The following is a 23,208-nucleotide window of genomic DNA, read 5'->3' on the forward strand; positions in this document are numbered from 1 at the left end:
CTCAATAATTATTTGCTGTAGCTCTATGAGGAATATTTAGTGGACCAGAAGATGTAATTAAAAACCTATGTGAAAACAACGATAAAATTTTAGTGACACTTTGTACTAGTGTTATTGACCAACCAGAAATTTCGTTATATTTTCACGTTTCTTGTGTTATATAACCATCAGTCCTAGTACGCATTGCACTGATATGACTGCAATTTCTTAAACTTTGTTACATTCTACTTCACCGTATCAACACGTCAGCTGCAGGACTCTACTCGTACTTCTGAATTTCATTATGAAATAATTCCTCCGAAGAGTTACAAAAGAACCAAATGGTCGTAACGACTAATCAAAATTTCCAAAGCTCGTGTGTTTCTGCAGACCATATTATGGGTGAAATCTTCCGTGCCGACAAGCCGCGAAAAATGGAGAGTGTAATCCAAGCTATCTCTGACTGACGCTGCCGTAATCGCCAGTGATAGACTCTGGTGTTTGCGGGCTGCTGCACGATGGTAGTCATCAAAAGTTTAAGTTCGTCTCCTGATGTAGCATTTTATGTGTCTATTTCATTCTCAACCTAAGTGTTTTTATTTGACTCAGTTAGCTACTACAGCTGGCATATCGACAAAGACGAACAAGTTGGTATATTTAGCTTGAGTGCTTTCCGATGTTAGAATTTTCACTTAGTTTTCATCATCCTGTACTGTAGACCGTGTGTTGTTAGGCAGAACTAGACGCTGTTTACTGTCTTATTGGCCTGCGGGATTTAACGTTTGATTTTACACTTTTGGCTGTTAAAACAGTACGAGTGTAAACAGTTCAGTAGGAAGTACACACGATTAAATTCAAAAAATGGTTCAAATGGCTCTGAGCACTATGGGACTTAACATCTATGGTCATCAGTCCCCTAGAACTTAGAACTACTTAAACCTAACTAAGCTAAGGACAGCACACAACACCCAATCATCACGAGGCAGAGAAAATCCCTGACCCCGCGGGGAATCGAACCCGGGAACCCGGGCGTGGGAAGCGAGAACGCTACCGCACGACCACAAGATGCGGGCACGATTAAATCTGCAGGTGTTTGCATCTTCTGCACTCCTTGTTCGTGGGGTCTTGCAAACCTCTGTCAAACTCAGGCTATAATTCTGAAATGTCTGTGTCTTCCAAATCGGCTTCCAGTTCTTCATCTTGAAAGTCACCACACAGGTCTTTGCTCTCGTAGAGACTTTTAACGTATTACATCTATGTTTGTACTTTTGTATTTGCTCAAACAGTGCTTCCGACGACCATTTCCTTTTAAATTTCTTCAGATTTTTCCTACATCCATTTTGCTTTAGCTTCTCTGGACTTCAGTTTTATTTTATTCTAAAGTGACTTATATTTCAGTGTTCCTATTTTTCCTGAACACTTTCTTCTTTTATCGATCAATGGGAACATTTCCTTTGTTTCTTTGCAGTTATCTTCCTCGTGCATTAATCTCACTGAGCAAATTCGCTTTTTATAAATGTTCCTTTCACTCCAATTGAACTGCTTGCTGCCCGGCCGGTGAGGCCGAGGAGTTATAGGCCCTTCAGTCTGGAAGCGCGCGACCGCTACGGTCGCAGGTTCGAATCGTTCCTCGGGCATGAATGTGTGTGATGTCCTTAGGTTAGTTAGCTTTAAGTAGTTCTCAGTTCTAGGGGACTGATGACCTCAGACGTTAAGTCCCATAGGGCTCAGAGCCATTTGAACCATTTTCTTAACTGCTTGCTGTCGTATTTACTATCGCAGTATCTACATCCCCAGACAACATTAAGCATACATCATCATTCCTCAATACTTCAGTGTCCTACTTCTCTCCACGTTGATTCTCTTCAGCCTTCTCTTGTTCATTACCAAACTGTGATCCGAGTCCGCATCTGCTGCTAGGTACACATTTCAGTCCAACATGTGATTTCGAAATCTCCATCTCATTTCGATGTATTCCAGATGGTATCTTCCTGAGTCTCCAGTCCTCTTGCAAGTATACCTCTTTGCGCTATGATTCTCATATAGTCTATTACTGTCTGCTAGGACAGTCTGCCATTCTTATATGCAATTTGTTGCAGACCTCGAGGAGTTTTTCTCCTCATCTCTACTACTAATCCCGCATTTTTCATTTGCGTTCTATTCCCTTCCAAACTATGGTGCTCCAATACCCCATGATTACTTGATTTTCGTCTACGTTTACAGAGTTACACGTTAAATATCGTCAAATGCTTTCTCTGTCTTTTCATATTCTGCTTATGGAGTCGGCTTGTGTACCTCAGTGACAATGGTTTTCTGTCGAATCTGATGACAGTAACCCACCCGTTTGTCTACCGCCTCTTCAAAACGAATTTTACTACCGATATAGGGTAATCTGTTGATAATATTATTTTGTATGCATATGAAATGATTCAAATGGCTCTGAGCACTATGAGACTTAACATCTGAGGTCATCAGTCCCCTAGAACTTAGAACTACTTAAACCTAACTAATCTAAGAACATCACACACATCAACGCCAGAGGTAGGATTCGAACCTGCGACCGTAGCGGTCGCGCGGTTCCAGACTGAAGCGCCTAGAACCGCTCGGCCACACTGGCCGGCTGTTTGCGTATGAATATAAATCTTTATCCTATGTGCATACCACTTCATTACCCTAATTATATTTGGATTGAGCCTTTACATCGCCTTTTTAAGATTTTGTAGATTGCCTTCCACAGTCAGATTTGTGAAATTCAGCTCTCTGGTCTGTTGAATGTTACAGTTTCGCTGTTTTTTGAAAGACATCATGTTTACGGCAGTGATTGTTGAACTTTTTATTTCCACTATTGCAGTTTCGGCCTTAAGCCATTATCAAGTGCAGATATTTTGGTTTAAGCCATGCCAAATTCATACAGGCTGACACATTTATATCTCGTTGTAATTAGCTGTTATATACATTCGTAACGCTGCTAAGTAGTGCGGGCACACATGTCCATATATCGTAAAACAGCCCAGTCTGTACATACACATGTTCGTTCCAACATCACTAGTAACTTTTGCACTCAAAAGTGCAAAAGACAAAAGTGCAAAAGTTACTAGTTATGGTGGAACGAACATGTGTATGTACAGACTGGGCTGTTTTACGATATATGGACATGTGTGCCCGCACTACTTAGCAGCGTTACGAATGTATATAACAGCAAATTACAACGATATATAAATGTGTCAGCCTGTATGAATTTGGCATGGCTTAAAACCAAAACATCTGCACTTGATAATGGCTTAAGGCCGAAACTGCAATAGTGGAAATAAAAGGTTCAACAGTCACTGCCGTAAACATGATGTCTTTGAAAAAATTTCACATGACTGTGAATCCCAGTTATAAAAAGTTTCGCTGTTGTTTCAAACTTTTGAGAAGGACGTTGAAAATTAGATGGATTTTTAAGATAAGGAATGAAGAGGTTCTCTACAGAATAGACGAGGAGGGAAGATGTCGAAAATATTGACAAGAAGAGGGGAGAAGACGACAGGATAGGCAAGAAGGACTGCCTTCCATAGTGCTTGAGGGAGCTGTAGAGGGCAAAAGCTACACGGGAAGATCGGAATACATCCCACAAATAACTTGAAATTGGGTTCCAGTAGGTTGGGAAGCGGGAACAACTAGTGGCGAGCCGTCATAAACCCGTCAGAAGACTGATGCACAAATCATAATAATAATAATGATGGTAATTCTCGTCCTTGGAATTCCCATCCTGGAGATCCGAGTGGCGAAGTAGTACGTAATCTTTCGGCATTGGAGAGGTTATCACGATGGTTTTGTTTCAGTTAAATACATTAACCTAATAGTTTCGATTGTCTTTTGGATCATATCGATGGCCATTGCTGATTCTTCCGTCTTTTGGGACATTTTCCCATCCCAAGGGCGAGACGATGCCATTCCTCATTGTCTGCTCCTCCGGCCGCTTCGACAGTGCCGTTTTCAGGATGAATCATATTTCAAATAAAAATAAAAAAAAAAGAATTACATGTAGTGTTAAAATGTGTACTTTCGTAGTACGTGTTAAAACCATCAGAAGGAGATGACAGGTTCTTTATACACCACAGCGGTACCAGTAAGTAACCACTGACTACGCCCCCTCCCACCGACCTGCGTAACCGACGTCTCCAACGCACGTCTGTGCGGTTACGCTCTACTCAGAGGTGAGACCTTTCAAATTTCCGTAGTGAACAGTCTTCACTGCCAGGTTGGAGGAGCAGAGGTAGTGGCGTACGGTTCGTGATCACCAGCGCTTACGTCATAGTCCTGAATTAAGTTCCAAAACTGCCCACAGTGTCTGAGGAAGTTGCGGGCACGTTGCCCTGTTGATGGTGATCTGTCCGCCACACGTGGACTCTGGTCTCGGCGCCCTCCTCGCTGCTACTGGAGAAAAGGAGATTGTGTGGCGGGACAGGTTTCACCCTCTGCCTACCCTTCATCCAGAACAACAACAACAACACCGCACTGCGCCAGTGTGCACGCACTCACCAGAGTCATCTGCACGGCACGGGTAAACACTTGACACTTCATAGAAGATCGGAGGAAGACAATGGCAAACCACCTGCAGTAGGACCTTGCCTTGAGCGGCGATGCAGTTGTTCATCATCTGTTCACCTGCTCTTATTTCCTGAGTATGGGGCTACTTTGACCTTTTTGATGTCCGTTGTCGTATTGGAAGAGTGTATTAAAAATATGGGAGAGAAAGGCTGTACTAACATGCAAGGTATCGGTGCTGAACGATGGACGCAGAGTGCTGGCGCTCGAGGGCATAATAAAGTGTGTATTGTCGAAATGGTATTTTATGCATGGTAAAGCATCGTAAATCGATAAGCGAGCACACATCTGGTAACACTACAAAGTATATGAGACCGATTTGTATCTGAAGTATTAAAAGCAAAGTACTGTGTAGCCAAAATTAATAAAGGTAGCTGTCAGGTGGAGAAGAGTCTCTTGTGGGTAGTTGTTGCCATAGAATGCATTACTTCACAGCAACTGCAATTCAGCTCAAAGTAGGATTGAGCCATCATGTCGCACCAACTGCAGCTGAACTCAAAGCGAGATTGAGCCATTTACTTTCTTGGCTACTTTTGCGCTTGCCAGTGTGGTGGATGCAACACGCTGAACATTATAGTGTTTTTAGTACGCCTGTAGGCGGCTCATTATCCGGCGCCACTTATCTTCAGTGCGTTGAAATTACGCTGTATTTAGTGACCCTGTAATTGGCTCACTGTCCTACGGCACTTATCAGTAATTTTCTATCCATTCACCATTATTGCCGAGTGAAACCTAAGTCGAATAGAAAATACTACTCCAATTGCGAGAAATTTAATTTCATTTGCCAGCTGATTTAAAATCGATCGGTTCATAAAACTAGGTGCACCAATAATTAATTAAAGTTCACTGTGCACTGTATTTCTTCGGCTGCATCGTATTGGACACTAAGTTAGCAATCACAATGCAAAGTAAAAGCAACTTTAAATTGTTGGCAAAGTTAGGCAGACATTCACTTTTGACTCAAGTTTTTTTTTTTTTTTGTGTGTGTGTGTGTTTTGGTTTGAGGGTGCAAAACTGCTATGGTCATTAGCGCCCGGTCTGTGACTTAGGAAACGGTAGAAAATGAAAATGGAAAGCAGCATCAATGGGAACTGTGGTGTCACCGCCAGACACCACACTTGCGAGGTGGTAGCCTTTAAATCGGCCGCGGTCCGTTAGTATACGTCGGACCCGCGTGTCGCCACTATCAGTGATTGCAGACCGAGCGCCGCCACACGGCAGGTCTAGAGAGAGTTCCTAGCACTCGCCCCAGTTGTACAGCCGACTTTGCTAGCGATGGTTCACTGACAAATTACGCTCTCATTTGCCGAGACGATAGTTAGCATAGCCTTCAGCTACGTCATTTGCTACGACCTAGCAAGGCGCCATTATCATTTGCTATTTATCTTGTGATGCATGTACCGTCAGACCGATGTACACCAATTATGGATTAAAGTTAAGTATTCCAGAAGCTACGTACCTTTTTTGCTAGTCTCTATTCCTTTAACTGTTCCAGACCTCACGCCAGCCTGCGTGAGCTTAAACGCGTGCCTTTCGGCTTCCTCTCATAGTGGCTTGGCTGTCTTGTCAAGTCACAACAGGAACGAAACTCAAAAAATTGGAGAAACTAAAAGCAGAAGGAAAGCTTAAAAATCCACTACAGAAAGGGGTTGGTTATCCACAAAACCTTGGCACTAATAAACTCGATAACGCGATCGGCCGAGCGCGTGTCATCTGCTAAAATGGACGATATCTCAGGCGACAGCTGTAGACGGGCGCGTAACGGAGGAAAATAGGGGCACTCAATTAAAAGGTGTCTTACCGTCCACAGCTGAGAGCAGTGGGGACAGAGTGCGGAGGATCGCCGCTTGAAAGATGTCGATGGCTAAAAAGACAGTGCCCTCTCCGTTAAAATTACCTCCTCCCGACGACGCGTTCGGGAGGAAGAGGTCCAAGCGCAGGGAAGAGCTTTCACGTCCCTCAATTTATTATGGGGAAGTGTCGACCAATGTGCGTGCCATAAAAGAACAACACGACGACATAAAACGCTCCGTAGATCGGCGAAGGGAATCGATCGAATAGCTGGCCGAAGAAGAGAGACTGCAGCCTTGGCCGCTGTATCGGCCGCCTCATTGCCACAGATACCAGCGTGTCCTGAGAGCCAGAGGAACGCCGCATAGACGCCCCCCAAATGGAGCAAGCGCAGGCAGTCCTGAATCCGGTGGACCAGAGGGTGGACAGGGTAGAGAGCTTGGAGACTGAGGAGAGATCTGAGAGAATCTGAACAGATAACATACTGTATCCGCTGATGGCGGCGGATGTATTGGACAGCCTGGAGAACAGCGTAAAGCTCCGCAGTATAAACCGAACACTGGTCGGGAAGCCGAAATTGATTTGGGGTGTCGCCAACAATATAGGCACTCCCAACACCTAACGATGTTTTCGAGCCATCAGTGTAAATAAATGTGGCTTCCTTCATTTGTGCACATAGAGCAGAAAACGCCTGACGATAAACGAGTGAAGGGGTACCATCCTTGGGATACTGACAAAGGTCACGGAGCAGGCAGATCCGGGTACGGAGCCAAGGCGGTGCTGTACCCCAAGTTATCAAGAAGGTTTTAGGAAAGCGGAAGGAAAGAGAATGGAACAGTTGACGGAAGCGGACTCCCGGTGGTAGTAGGGAGGAAAGGCGGCCTGCATACCCTACATCCAAGGAGGCGTCGAAAGAAATGTCATGGGCCGGATTAGCAGGCATGGAAGACAGATGGCTAGCATAACGACTCAGAAGGACAGCTCGCCGATTGGACAGCGGAGGTTCAGCAGTCTCAGCGTAAAGTATTTCCACAGGGCTGGTGTAAAAAGCTCCAGACGCTACACGTAATCCACAGTGGTGGAGAGAGTCGAGACGCCGAAGAATAGACGGCCGAGCAGAGGAGTAAACTATGCTTCCATAGTCCAATTTCGAGCGCACTAAGGCGCCATAGAGGCGGAGAAGGATCACTCGGTCCGCTCCCCAGGAGGTACCATTCAGGACACGGAGGGTGTTGAGGGATCGCAGACAGCGAGCCGAAAGTTAGGAAACGTAGGAGGACCAGCACAGTTTTCTGTCAAACATAAGACCCAAGAATTTAGCGACGTCTGAAAACGGAAGGTTGACAGGTCCTAGATGCAAGGAGCGTGGGAGGAACTCCTTACATCGCCAAAAATTAACACAAACGGTCTTACTGGGAGAAAAACGGAAGCCGGTTTCGATGCTCCAAGAGTGGAGGCGATCGAGACATCCTTGAAGACGACGTTCAAGAAGGCTGGTCCGTTGAGAGCTGTAGTAGATCGCCAAATCGTCCACAAAGGGGGAGCCCGAGACATCAGGAAGGAGACAATCCACAATCGGATTTATGGCAATGGCAAACGGTACAACACTCAGCACGGAGCCCTTGGGTACCGCGTTTTCTTGGGAGAAAGTACGGGAGAGAGTGGTGTTCACCTGCACTCTAAATGTGCGCTCTGCCATAAATTCGTGAAGAAAAAGGAGCAGCCGACCTCGAAAACCCCAAGAGAACAGTGTGCGGAGGATGCCTGTCTTCCAACAGGTATCGTATGCTCTCTCCAGGTCAAAAAATATTGCTACTGTTTGGCGTTTCCGGAGAAAATTGTTCATGATATAAGTGGAGAGAGCAACAAGATGGTCAACTGCAGAACGAAGCTTTCGAAAACCGCATTGGGCAGGTGTTAAAAGACTGCGGGACTCCAGCCACCAAGCTAAACGGCAATTCACCATATGCTCCAAAACCTTACATACACTACTCGTGAGAGAAATTGGGCCGTAGTTAGAGGGGAGATGTTTGTCCTTTCCAGATTTTGGAACAGGAACGACGATAGCTTCCCGCCATCGTCTGGGAAAAGCACTGTCGGTCCAAATTCGATTATAAAGGTGAAGGAGGTAAAGCAGACTATGCTATGATAAATGCAGCAACATTTGGATGTGGATACCATCCGGTCCTGGGGCGGAGGAGCGAGAGGAAGAGAGTGCATGTTGGAGTTCCCGCATGGAGAAAACAGTATTATAGCTTTCGCGATTTTGAGAAGAGAAAGCAAGAGGTTGCACTTCCGCTGCACGTTTCTTCGGGAGAAACGCTGGCGGGTAATTTGGAGAGCTCGAAATCTCAGCAAAGTGTTTACCCAAGGAGTTAGAAAGTGCGAGGGGGTCCACTAATGTATCATGCGCGACAGTGAGCCCAGAGACCGGGGAGAAACTAGGCGCGCCTGAGAACCGTCGAATCCGACTCCAAACTTCCGAGGAGGGAGTGAAGGTGTTAAATGAGCTAGTAAAGAATTTCCAGCTTTCCTTCTTGCTATCGCGGATGACGCGACGGCATCGCGCTCGGAACTGCTGCCGGCCGGAGTGGCCGTGCGGTTCTAGGCGCTACAGTCTGGAGCCGAGCGACCGCTACGGTCGCAGGTTTGAATCCTGCCTCGGGCATGGATGTGTGTGTGATGTCTTTAGGTTGGTTAGGTTTAATTAGTTCAAAGTTCTAGGCGACTGATGACCTCAGAAGTTAAGTCGCATAGTGCTCAGAGCAATTTGAACAATTCGGAACTGCTTATAGCGGATACAGTTGTCCAAACTAGGATGCTGGCGGAAAACGAGAAGAGCACGTCGCCGCTCACGTATTGCGTCACGGCATGCCGCGTTCCACCAAGGAACTGGGGGGCGCCGGGGCAATGCGGAGGGGCGTGGTATTGAACGTTCCGCAGCTGTAAGAATAACGTCTGTAATATGTGTGACCGTATCGTCGACGATAGGAAAGTGTCGGTCATCGAATGTCGCTAGAGACGAAAAAAGTGTCCAATCGGCTTGGCCAAACTTCCAGCTTCGCGGGCGCATATATGGCTGTTGAGGCTGCAGTCTAAGGACACATGGAAAGTGGTCACTCGAGTGTGTATCATCAAGGGCGAACCATTCAAAGCGCCGAGCTAGCGGAACAATACCGACTGAAAGGTCCAAATGAGAGAAATTTGTCGTGGAGGCAGACAAAAATGTAGGGTCCCCAGTGTTGAGGCAAACTTGATCCACTTGATGGAAGACGTCTAGCAATAGTGAGCCACGCGGACAAGGATGTGGAGACCCCCAAAGCGGGTGGTGGGCATTGAAGTCCCCAACCAGCAAATACCGGGGTGGAAGCCGACCAAGAAGATGAAGGAGGTCAGCTCGTGCCTTTGGTGTGGAAGATGGAATGTATACAGTACAAAGAGAAAAGGTATATCCAGAAAGGGCAAGACGGACAGCGACAGCTTGGAAAGAAGTGTTTAAGGGGATTGGGTGATAATGGAGAGTATCATGGAGAAGAATCATGAGTCCTCCATGTGTTGGAGTGTCTTCAACAGAGGGGAGATCAAATCGGATGGACTGAAAATGGGGGACAACAAAGCGGTCATGGGGACGCAGCTTTGTTTCCTGAAGACAGAAGATGACCGGCGAGTAGGATCGTAAGAGGGTCGACAATTCATCCTGATTGGCTCGAAGGCCGCGGATATTCCAGTGGATAATGGACATAGGGTGAACAGAAAATGGAGGAATGTGACCAAGGTTGCCGTCAACTCAGCGACTGCTCAGAGCTTGCGATTGACAGCATGGAATGGCATTCAGCCGAAGGCAGAAGATCCTGATCCATAGGTTGTTCAGGAGCAGCTCCTGCCACCAGTGATCGGCCGGTTGATCGGCCATCAGCAGTGCGCCTCGGCGACACAGAAGACGGCCGAGGGCGATTACCGCCAGGTGGTGCTGTAGATGAGACACGCCTTGGCGGAGAAGGAGATGAACTGGGTTCCTTACTAGCCTTCTTGGAAACATGATGTTTAGATGAAGGAGGAACCGATGGTTGTGAAGTTGGGGTACGTAAAAAATCTTCACAAGTATGCTCTTTTTTCGAAGTCTTGGTGTCTGACTTTTGGGCTCGAGATTTAGCAGAACCCGATGAAGGGTGAGCCATACAGTGAGCAGGCGAAAGTGGGGAGGCTGAACGGGCGATCTTTGCGCTGGCCGATCTGACGACCGTGGCACTAAAGGAAAGGTCACAAGTCTGCGTGGCCACCTCCTTTGTTGGCCGAGGAGAGGCAAGGACAGTGCTGTATTTTCCTGTCTGAGGCACGGTGGGCTGTTGACTGGCGAATAATTTTCGAGCAGCAAAGGTCGACACCTTTTCCTTCACTGTAATTTCCTGAATGAGCTTTTCGTCTTTAAAAATAGGGCAATCTCGAGAGGGAGCAGCGTGATCACCCATACAGTTGATGCAACGAGGGGATGGAGGTGAACTAGCACCCTCATGGGCATCCTTGCCACACATAACACAGTTGGTCGGATTGGAACAGGAGTGGCTGGTGTGATTGAACCGCTGACGCCGATTGCAACGCGTAGGGTTTGGGATGTCAGGGCGAACGGAAATTATCTCATAGCCTGCATTGGTTTTCGATGGGAGATGAACTTTGTCAAATGTCAAGAAGACAGTACGGGTTGGAATGATGTTTGTGTCAACCCTTTTCATGACTCTATGAACTGCAGTTACGCCCTGGTCAGACAGGTAGTGTTGAATTTCCTCGTCGGACAATCCGTCGAGGGAGCGAGTATAAACGACCCCACGTGATGAATTTAAAGTACAGTGCGGTTCCACCTGCACAGGGAAGGTGTGTAGCAGTGAAGTACGCAGCAATTTTTGTGCCTGGAGAGCACTGACTGTTTCTAACAAGAAGGTGCCATTTCGTAAACTGGAACAAGACTTTACAGGACCTGCAATTGCGTCGACACCTTTCTGAATAATGAAATTGTTGACCGTGGAGAAGTCGTGACCTTCGTCAGGCCGAGAAACAACAAGGAACTGTGGCAACGATGGAAGGACTGTCTGTGGCTGAGCCTCATTGAACTTACACTTGTGAGCTGACATAGTAGAAGATGAGGAAACCATTGCGAAAGTATCCCCCATGCCTACCGACGTCTCCGATGGCGCTCTCCTTCCTTGTGGGGGCCCTCTCTGAGGGCACTCCCGCCTTAGGTGATTGTTCACACATCAGGTCACACCTCCCGACAGACGGAGGGACCAATCGGCACTTTCGGAAGGTATCAGCTCGGGTAATCACCCCTCCCTGGGCCTGGCCATTACCAGGGGGTACGTACGTGTCCTACCTGTCTACCCAGGGCAGGGAATTACGCGTTACCCCGTCACCGGCTACGCATGGACTTGCGTGGGTCGGCCTTCAGACACGCACAGGGAGGAAAAAAGAGAAAGGGAAAGGAAAGAAGAGACGTCTCAAACGCCACAGCAGATAAAAGGGCAAAGAGAAGAGGCAAGGAAAAGAGAAGGACAAAGGGAGGACGAAGACTTGCAAGTGGAGAAAGCAAAGAATTTGTTACAGTTTCAAGCGTCCGTCTCCGGACGTAGGCACAAAACATACTCCCAGGGGGGGAGAAAGGGAAGGAAAGAGGCGGTGGTGATGGGGGGGGGGGGCAAGATGGGGGATGGGGAAGGATGCGGAAAGGGAAGGGAAGGTATGCAGCCTGGAAAGGAAGGAGGGCCACATTAGCTAGGGGTCCCGTGCTCGCTACGCACATATTCACAAAAGAGTTGTGGACCCCCTGGGGGGTTTGACTGAATTTCCAAATATTTCAAGTTTTTTCATTTTTGTATCACTAACGTTGCATTAGTGTTTGCTGTTAGTTAATGAAATTATTGTGAACATTTCCGAAATGATAACGACTATAAGACACAGATCAGTCTTAGGTGTTTCCTTCACAATACGTGACGACATATAGTATTACAGGGAGTTACGTCGCTAGTAGGGTACCAGGGAGAAATCTGGACGACATAACAATCTTATCTCAAGATTACTGATAAGGACATCCATTGTCAGGTTCCCACTATGTCTCCCCCTGGGGAAGCACTGGGATTTTATCAAAGTCACTCAGGGATACTACCAATGCAATTACACCACTTATACTCAAGGTTATGTCGCCGTGTTACATAAAAATGGCGGCGATCCCTCCCCACACCTCTGGAGCAATGAGAATCTTGCTCCCTTCCACACCTTTATCCATTATAATTGGGAGGAGTTACTTTGCAGCTGGACTCTATTGAGAGAGGATCAAGCTGTATCAATCTGCCAGTAACAAATTATGTTACATCACTTGAGTTCCATTCTTCTACACCAATATTGCGTTACAACAGAAGAGACCACAGCTAGACAGGTATGAAAGTACGATCATTATTTCATATTTTGAACAATTTTAGTATTTTATAAAGGGAGGAAATCTGGAGCATACCTATTTATAACAAATTACGCCAATCTAGGTCAATTTGTAATTAACAATATTATTTGGAACCAGGTCCACGGCTCGTGGTCTTGCCATAGCGTTCTCGCTTCCCGTGCATGGGCTCCCGGGTTCGATTCCTGCCGGGGTCAGGGATTTTCTCTGCCTCGCGATGAGTGGGTGTTGTGTGTCTTTCATCATCATTTCATCCTCATTCACTCGCAAGTCACCGTAGTGGCCTTGAAGAACTTGTGGAGTGGCGGCCGAACCGCCCCGCGAGGGGTCTCCCGGCCGCCAATGCCATACGCTCATTATCATTATTATTACTTGGTACCATCACAGACCTCACAAAGTAGATATGTAAGTATTTTCATTTGAACGTATTTTTTCCATATTCTCCCCAAATTTACGCATTTTCATCCATTTTCGTATTTTACCAGGTTTTTCCACAATTTTATGTATTTTATCCAATTTACCAAGTCTGTTCTTTACGTCATAAAGCACTCAGACAATCAAAATGCACAATTAGGTAACATTGACGGAAAGATACACCTCCTCAACTCTTTCTTTTAAAACTTGGGTACTCTATAGCTGGATGGCATAGGTATAGGACGAGTATGTGTGTTAATAACAAATTACGTCACTCCAGGACTATTTGATTAATGTTTCGAAGCACAAACCAGCAGACACCACACCAAGGCAGATAACATGTAGGTAGGATAAGGTGGGGCTAATCGGATCGGGTGAGTAAACCAGACCGTCCTCTATTTGTGAGAAATGGCAAAGCGATTTCGCATTAGTGTTACCATATCGAAAATGTCACCTTGGCAGCTTTGCCGTTTAGACACTCAAAAGACAACAAGTGTGTTTTCGATTTTTTCAATTTAACTTTTATGCAAATTGCATCACTAGATTTACCTTATTAAATTAAACGATCCCAAAACAAACGGTAAGTGATTTTGTAGTGCATTTAGTGACCTATTCAGCGTATGTATCGTTTTTGTTGGAAAGTTCGTGTAAATTGTTTTTATGTGTATTAAAAATGGCATGGTGGGGTAAATGCGACCGCTAAATGGTGGGTAAATCAGACCGCATATCTTTTATCGTGTATGGTTCAGATGGTTCAAATGGCTCTCAGCACTATGGGACTTAACATCTGAGGTCATCAGTCCCCTAGAACGTAGAACTACTTAAACCTAACTAACCTAAGGACATCACACACATCCATGCCCGAGGCAGGATGCGAACCTGCGACCGTAGCGGTCGCGCGCTTCCAGACTGAAGCGCCTAGAACCGCTCGGCCACATCGGCCGGCTTATCGTGAATGTGTATGGTATTATTTATTTATGCATACTAAGTGAATTTTGGTTTATTTTTAGGAAAATGGTACGAAATTACAAACGAAAAACGACAAAACGCAATCAAAACGAGATTCGCCAAGCAGTTGCTGCAACGCAAATGGGAATGTCTAAACAAGCTGTCGCTCGTGATTTTAACATTCTGAGGTCGACATTGCTGTTGCACCGCCGTGCAATTAAATCATCTTTTTTCAATTAAAATTTACATTCATTAAACTTTCGGTGCATTTAGTACTCTAAACATTGTTATTCATACATTTTGTTCATTTATGTAAAAACATAATTGCTTATAGTTATTTCCCAAAAAACCGTTCATTTAGATATATTTCTGTGCAAAATCAGCCAAACAAATAGGGGGTCCGATTTGCCCCACCATTTTTGCAAATGGCAAAAATGGATGTTTCTTAAAATAGGGATATCTGAAAAAGTATTGATGGTATAATAAAAATATTTTGCACAGAGTTGCTCCTTTCTATTACCTACAATTTAACGTATATAGCATTAAGATGCGACCTCGGATACCCCTTTTATAGCCACAAGAAATTACTAGGTCGGATTGACCCCATCTTACCCAACTCTTAGTTTTACGCGTTTTACATAATACTTCGCATTGTACCCAATTACACGAGTTATGTGTTAATATCACATCGCATAATGCCACAACATCACATCAGTGTTGTAGTGAATCCCGTCGCGACGTCGTATCAAATCGCATCGAGATCATGATGTCAGCTTCGATGCCAAATTATGTATCATAGCTAAGTCACCACTCCCCGCGTGACGTCATACTGTTAGACACGAACACATCGGTAGAAATAGTAACGCCATAGAGTATTCTCTTTGCCAAAGATAGAGTGTAAGAAGTACCACACTATATTTCTAGATTATGTGACGCCATAGTAAAATTCTGATGCCTGCAACCAAACGTCAAACATTTGTAACAGTCTACCTGCATAGTGAGACTTTAGTAAGTCACTGTACTAGGAATGTGTTCTGACACAAATACGGAGTAATGTGTCATGTTTGCCATAGTGATAGGGCTCAGTTAAAAAAAAAAAAAAAAAAAAAAAAGGCGCTCTAGTAACATGTGTAGAGTCACATTATTAGCGATGGACCACAGGATAGATTCAAACGCTGTTTCCTACAAAGAAGAGAAAAGAGCTATGATCAACCAATCTGTTTTATAAGGCTGCTGACAAACTTAATAGAAGTGACTGTTTTATCGCTGTAACACACTCTTTACTAAGCGGATGACTTCATACCCCCAGTAGCGCAATGATGAGTTTGTCACTGGTAACATTAACCAACATGCTCGAAAACGCCATTGACAACCAATGTTCACAGCCAACGTAATGTAAGGTGAAGTAGACCTTGTACAAATAGATGCGCTCCTCTCTCTAGCTCTTGTGTGGCACATATGTGTCTGTTTGTGTTCTAAGCATACAGAAGGCTACACCGTTATCGAATTATTCTGTTATAAGTGATCTGAATTTCGGACAATCATAAAAAACACGATTGTAACACATCTGGAACGATCATGGTACAACCATCCATAGCTGTGAGGGCATAATAAAGAACGTTTCGTTGTCTTGGGTCTGTAGGAAGTAACAGATCAGTCACTTTTAGTCACCCGGCAGAGTAATTTTGAATTTCACCATTAGTTCGGCTGCCAGTATAGCTGTTTTGTGTAATCTATTTCCATGCTAAAATTAAAGGCATACATCACATTGTTTCATTCACCACTATGGGACCTGATTGTCTTTTTGAAGTAGAGTAAGAAGATATTGCACCACACCATTATAGAATAATCCATTAAAACTACAGTCTTCCACAACTTGCAATCATCTAGCTAAATATACACTCCTGGAAATGGAAAAAAGAACACATTGACACCGGTGTGTCAGACCCACCATACTTGCTCCGGACACTGCGAGAGGCCTGTACAAGCAATGATCACACGCACGGCACAGCGGACACACCAGGAACCGCGGTGTTGGCCGTCGAATGGCGCTAGCTGCGCAGCATTTGTGCACCGCCGCCGTCAGTGTCAGCCAGTTTGCCGTGGCATACGGGGCTCCATCGCAGTCTTTAACACTGGTAGCATGCCGCGACAGCGTGGACGTGAACCGTATGTGCAGTTGACGGACTTTGAGCGAGGGCGTATAGTGGGCATGCGGGAGGCCGGGTGGACGTACCGCCGAATTGCTCAACACGTGGGGCGTGAGGTCTCCACAGTACATCGATGTTGTCGCCAGTGGTCGGCGGAAGGTGCACGTGCCCGTCGACCTGGCACCGGACCGCAGCGACGCACGGATGCACGCCAAGACCGTAGGATCCTACGCAGTGCCGTAGGGGACCGCACCGCCACTTCCCAGCAAATTAGGGACACTGTTGCTCCTGGGGTATCGGCGAGGACCATTCGCAACCGTCTCCATGAAGCTGGGCTACGGTCCCGCACACCGTTAGGCCGTCTTCCGCTCACGCCCCATCATCGTGCAGCCCGCCTGCAGTGGTGTCGCGACAGGCGTGAATGGAGGGACGAATGGAGACGTGTCGTCTTCAGCGATGAGAGTCGCTTCTGCCTTGGTGCCAATGATGGTCGTATGCGTGTTTGGCGCCGTGCAGGTGAGCGCCACAATCAGGACTGCATACGACCGAGGCACACAGGGCCAACACCCGGCATCATGGTGTGGGGAGCGATCTCCTACACTGGCCGTACACCACTGGTGATCGTCGAGGGGACACTGAATAGTGCACGGTACATCCAAACCGTCATCGAACCCATCGTTCTACCATTCCTAGACCGGCAAGGGGACTTGCTGTTCCAACAGGACAATGCACGTCCGCATGTATCCCGTGCCACCCAACGTGCTCTAGAAGGTGTAAGTCAACTACCCTGGCTAGCAAGATCTCCGGATCTGTCCCCCATTGGGCATGTTTGGGACTGGATGAAGCGTCGTCTCACGCGGTCTGCACGTCCAGCACGAACGCTGGTCCAACTGAGGCGCCAGGTGGAAATGGCAGGGCAAGCCGTTCCACAGGACTACATCCAGCATCTCTACGATCGTCTCCATGGGAGAATAGCAGCCTGCATTGCTGCGAAAGGTGGATATACACTGTACTAGTGCCGACATTGTGCATGCTCTGTTGCCTGTGTCTATGTGCCTGTGGTTCTGTCAGTGTGATCATGTGATGTATCTGACCCCAGGAATGTGTCAATAAAGTTTCCCCTTCCTGGGACAATGAATTCACGGTGTTCTTATTTCAATTTCCAGGAGTGTATAACATGTATTAGAACTTTAGGATCCGTAACAAAGAAAGTCGTCAGAACCAGTAGCAAACAGCCGGACTATCCCGGTAATTTTAATAGTCCTTTTAGAAAAACAATACCTACTATACATATCAACAAGGCATCCTCCACAACCTCTAGAGCAGCTGAATTAATAATCTAATTAAAAATGCAAGACTTTTCGGTCATATAGGGTCGCTAGGCTTCCAACCACCTGCTCAACACATTACCTCCTTTAGGAATCCACACAATAGTCAATCCGGCCAGCTCTTTCCATTATTAGAATTACTCTCAGTAAATTGCTCCCATATTCTTAATACACTAATAAAAACCTCTCATTCGTATTGAGAGATGGGAAAAAATACGTTTTTATATCACGCTAATTTACTCACGAGGAATATAGAGCAGTGCTTGGAAAAAATAAATATGGTTTATAAGCATTATTCTTCTTTCAAATATTTTTCAGCCAGTGGACTATGACGAGACTAACTCACAGGATGGCAGACAGAACTGTCGCCGACAGTGGACGATTCCGCAGTGATGAGCGTGACCTTCCACAGACAGTAGCGATGATACATTGACCGGTGCTTGGAGCATGATTATTGCGACCCTGGTGATTCCGACACTACAGCAGACCTGACCTAGCATACAGATCTCCTAGTGTGGTCAGTATTGTTTGTGGATACCAGTCCCTAATCGGCGATATTATTATCTGACAGTATTGGGGAGAACAGTGTCGTGGATTGAGGGAAATACGTTTTTCATGAATTAATATAGCACTTCTGAGTAGTACTCACGTCGTCTTTATTTCTGTTAAGAGTCTCCATGTAATAGAAAATTAAAACAGTATACAGACGGTATACATTTAATAAGCTTTCATTATTCCTGAGTCTCAAGGTTGTTTAATGCAATTTTCGAATACCCTTACTACCTCCAGCAGACAAACTGTTGCTGATCTGAAAGTTATCTGTTAGCAGAAATCACATGGACATAATTGGCACATATTGCAGTGGAGCTCATTGTAAATGCTGTCTGTTATAGTTCAAAATGGCTTAAACAGTCTGGCACTGGATCAAACACACGATCCATTCTGCAGTTGTTTATTGTATCCTCCAGCCTGGTAATATAATGGTCTTTAGCCAAGGAGTATACAAAAGCTCCTCACAAGATGATTGCCGGTAACATTGTTGATGCCTGGCCTTGTGATTTGACACACAAATTTACTACACATCTGTACAGTACAACAGGAGGTCATTCACCTTAAACAGGCTATTCCAGCTGCCTTATTGTTATCCACAATTAGACTGCTGTTTCCCTGACAGTCTCCTTCATGCAGAAGTCATGGTCTGATGTTAGACAATCAGTATATGTGGATGTCCCTTCTGGCGCAGTCTGCCAGATTTCCAAATTTATTGATAATGTACCTCTCTCTGGGTGGTCCCCTATCTTCCACTCGGGGGGGTGGGGGGGGGGGGCTGCGGTAGTAAGGCAACATCACGTTGTTGACATCGCAAGCCCCACTTTTCCACTCTCTCACTTCATCTCCCACTTCACCTCCATAGCCCACTTGCATTTTTTTTTTTTTTTTTTTTTTTGTCATCAGTCTACTGACTGGTTTGATGCGGCCCGCCACGAATTCCTTCCCTGTGCTAACCTCTGCATCTCAGAGTAGCACTTGCAACCTACGTCCTCAATTATTTGCTTCACGTATTCCAATCTCTGTCTTCCTCTACAGTTTTTGCCCTCTCAGCTCCCTCTAGTACCATGGAAGACATTCCCTCATGTCTTAGCAGATGTCCTATCATCCTGTCCCTTCTCCTTATCAGTGTTTTCCACATATTACTTTCCTCTCCGATTCTGTGTAGAACCTCCTTATTCCTTACCTTATCAGTCCACCTAATTTTCAACATTCGTCTACAGCACCACATCTCAAATTCTTCGATTCTCTTCTGTTCCGGTTTTCCCACAGTCCATGTTTCACTACCTAACAATGCTGTACTCCAGACGTACATCCTCAGAAATTTCTTCCTCAAATTAAGGCCGGTATTTGATATTAGTAGACTTCTCTTGGCCAGAAATGCCTTTTTTCCCATAGCGAGTCTGCTTTTGATGTCCTCCTTGCTCCGTCCGTCATTGGTTATTTTACTGCCTAGGTAGCAGAATTCCTTAACTTCATTGACTTCGTGACCATCAATCCTGATGTTAAGTTTCTCGTTGTTCTCATTTCTACTACTTCTCATTAGTCATTCTCCGATTTACTCTCAAACCATACTGTGTACTCATTAGACTGTTCATTCCGTTCAGCAGGTCATTTAATTCTTCTTCACTTTCACTCAGGATAGCAATGTCATCAGCGAATCGTATCATTGATATCCTTTCACCTTGTATTTTAATTCCACTCCTGAACCTTTCTTTTATTTCCATCATTGCTTCCTCGATGTACAGATTGAAGAGTAGGGGCGAAAGGGTACAGCCTTGTCTTACACCCTTCTTAATACTAGCACTTCGTTCTTGATCATCCACTCTTACTATTCCCTCTTGGTTGTTGTACATATTGTGTATGACCCGTCTCTCCCTATAGCTTACCCCTGCTTTTTTCAGAATCTCTAACAGCTTGCAGCATTTTATATTGTCGAACGCTTTTTCCAGGTCGACAGATCCTATGAAAGTGTATTGATTTTTCTTTAGCCTTGCTTCCATTATTAGCCGTAACGTCAGAATTGCCTCTCTCGTCCCTTTACTTTTCCGAAAGCCATACTGATCGTCACCTAGCGCATTCTCAATTTTCTTTTCCATTCTTCTGTATATTATTCTTGTAAGCAGCTTCGATGCATGAGCTGTTAAGCTGATTGTGCGATAATTCTCGCACTTGTCAGGTCTTGCTGTCTTCGGAATTGTGTGGATGATGCTTTTCCGAAAGTCAGATGGTATATCGCCAGACTCATATATTCTACACACCAACGTGAATAGTCGTTTTGTTGCCACTTCCCCCAACGATTTTGGAAATTCTGATGGAATGTTATCTATGCCTTCTGCCTTATTTGACCGTAAGTCCTCCAAAGCTCTTTTAAATTCCGATTCTAATACTGAATCCCCTATCTCTTCTAAATCGACTCCTGTTTCTTCTTCTATTACATCAGACACATCTTCACCCTCATAGAGGCTTTCAATGGATTCTTTCCACCTATCTGCTCTCTCCTCTGCATTTAACAGTGGAATTCCCGTTGCACTCTTAATGTTACCACCCTTGCTTTTAATGTCACCAAAGGTTGTTTTGACTTTCCTGTATGCTGAGTCTGTCCTTCCGACAATCATATCTTTTTCGATGTCTTCATATTTTTCCTGCAGCCATTTCGTCTTAGCTTCCCTGCACTTCCTATTTACTTCATTCCTCAGCGACTTTTATTTCTGTATTCCTGATTTTCCCGGAACATGTTTGTAGTTCCTCCTTTCATCAATCAATTGAAGTATTTCTTCTGTTACCCATGGTTTCTTCGCAGCTACCTTCTTTGTACCTATGTTTTCCTTCCCAACTTCTCTGATGGCCCTTTTTAGAGATGTCCATTCCTCTTCAACTGTACTGCCTACTGCGCTATTCCTTATTGCTGTATATATTGCGTTAGAGAACTTCAAACGTATCTCGTCATTCCTTAGTACTTCCGTATCCCACTTCTTTGTGTATTGAATCTTCCTGACTAATGTCTTGAACTTCAGCCTACTCTTCATCGCTACTATATTGTGATCTGAGTTTATATCTGCTCCTGGGTACGCCTTACAATCCAGTTGCTGTGTGCCTAGTCCACAGCACCACTCAATTTTGGCGGGAAACTGTCCTTCAGCCGCTGCTGTAAGAACTGTCTCCCACCAACACACAAGTGTATGGTTACTGATAAGTTGTAGGCAGATATATAGCATGAAGGGATAGGGCACAAAATATCACTTAAGTGTAGGAAGGGTTGGCTCTCACCAACCTATAAGTGAAATAGTGGTTGAGGAACTTGTACCCAGATACATGGTACGAAGTGATAGGATGGCAAACTATCGCTGAAGTGTAAGAAGGCCAGTACATGATATTAAGGATCTTATCGAGCCCTCTATCAAGTGACGTTAGGAACGCTTTTATAGTTGACAGTTTTACTCCATCGAATATTACAAAATAACTAGGTGAGAGGAAGAGAGATGTTAATTGCAGCTTTCTGTTGAACATAAAACTGAATGTGTTTTCTTTTTCGCATCGGAATAAACAGCATGAAGGTTACTGTTCAGTATTGATAACTCATGCATCTGAAACGTATATGATACACACGTGCATGACAGTTTATTTGCAAGACTTGCACACACACACTAATTTAGAACGTGATTAACGCTATCGACTCTGTAAATTTTGGTCCAGCAAACCGAACTCGGTTGGATCCGTTCTCGTGGAATTATGACTACATTTTTATCATTCAGAAAATGTTAATGCAAGACGTAGCCGACGGCTGTTGACCATTCTTCTCCTGGAGAGCTTACTTTTCCCATCTGTAACGGGTAGTCAAGTATTTCAGAATTGCACTGGGGTTCAGCATTTCCTAGAAACATGTTTGATTTCTGTAGACCTGAAACAGTATTTCGTTGTCAACCCAGCATAACCAAAGCAGGGCACCTGCAGTGGATAGACCTCTTTGTGTATCGTCAGCAACTGGTTTGAACAGGGCTGGATAGACAGTACCTCTCCTATGGGGTGGGAGGAGAGGGAGGAAGGAGGGAATGTCAGACTCGTTCTGAGTTGCTTAGTCTGTATCCACACATCTATGTGATGCCAATGGACTTTTTTGGTGTAGGGTTTCTTTTCTACAGTTCTGAGATGTTATTAGTGTTTTTTCTCTTCCTGTATAACAATGGCCTGAATGCACTTCTAGCACAGCATATTCGTTGCTGATGTATTTTTTTTTCTAATAGCTGCTCGCTTGTAAGAGGATTACGTCTCTGTCCTCCTTAGACTCACTGGTATCACTCACAAGAAGACATGAATGTTCACTCATTATTGGTTATGATGTTGTTGGTTGTTCCTACAAGAATTACGTTATTGATCAAGTATTCTACTCCCCGAAGCGTGTGAAACTGGCTCGCTGAATGTCTGTATAAGGATTGTCAACGGTGTTAAGTGCTTATTTTGTAGTACATTCAACGAAAGATTCAATGTTCTTGGATCAGTATTCTTTACTGGAGGCATACGTTCATACCATGAGAGTAAGTGTGCACTTATTTGGCTGGAAATATCATTGATTTTAGTACTAAACCCGCTATGTGCAGTGTCACAGTATTTGTTTTAAAAGTGTCGGTGCAGTATTCTTTGTCGCTAGCATATGAATCACACCTGGATTTCATGCAGAAGATGAGTGTCCATATTTATTCAGGCACTTTTTTAAATAATGTGCTGACATTACGGCAGTTGAGCTGTTAAGAATGGCAACGCTTCAGGCAGACACCCCGTGTGTTATTCCACAAAGAGTGAATGAACTGGGTAAAATTCCTCCACCATCTGTGCAACAGAAATCTCATCCTTCCATAGTATAACAGAAAACACACGCACACAAACAATGTTGCTATTTGGTACGGTGGAGCATCTGAAACCTGTACCAGAAAAGTTCACCTGAGAAAGCTGAATAAACTCGATCAATAATCAGCTATAACTGCATACAATGGCGGAGACTAACAAGTGTGGCCACTGT

This window comes from Schistocerca americana, chromosome 7, assembly GCF_021461395.2.
Source record: "Schistocerca americana isolate TAMUIC-IGC-003095 chromosome 7, iqSchAmer2.1, whole genome shotgun sequence".
NCBI classification, from domain to species: domain Eukaryota; kingdom Metazoa; phylum Arthropoda; class Insecta; order Orthoptera; family Acrididae; genus Schistocerca; species Schistocerca americana.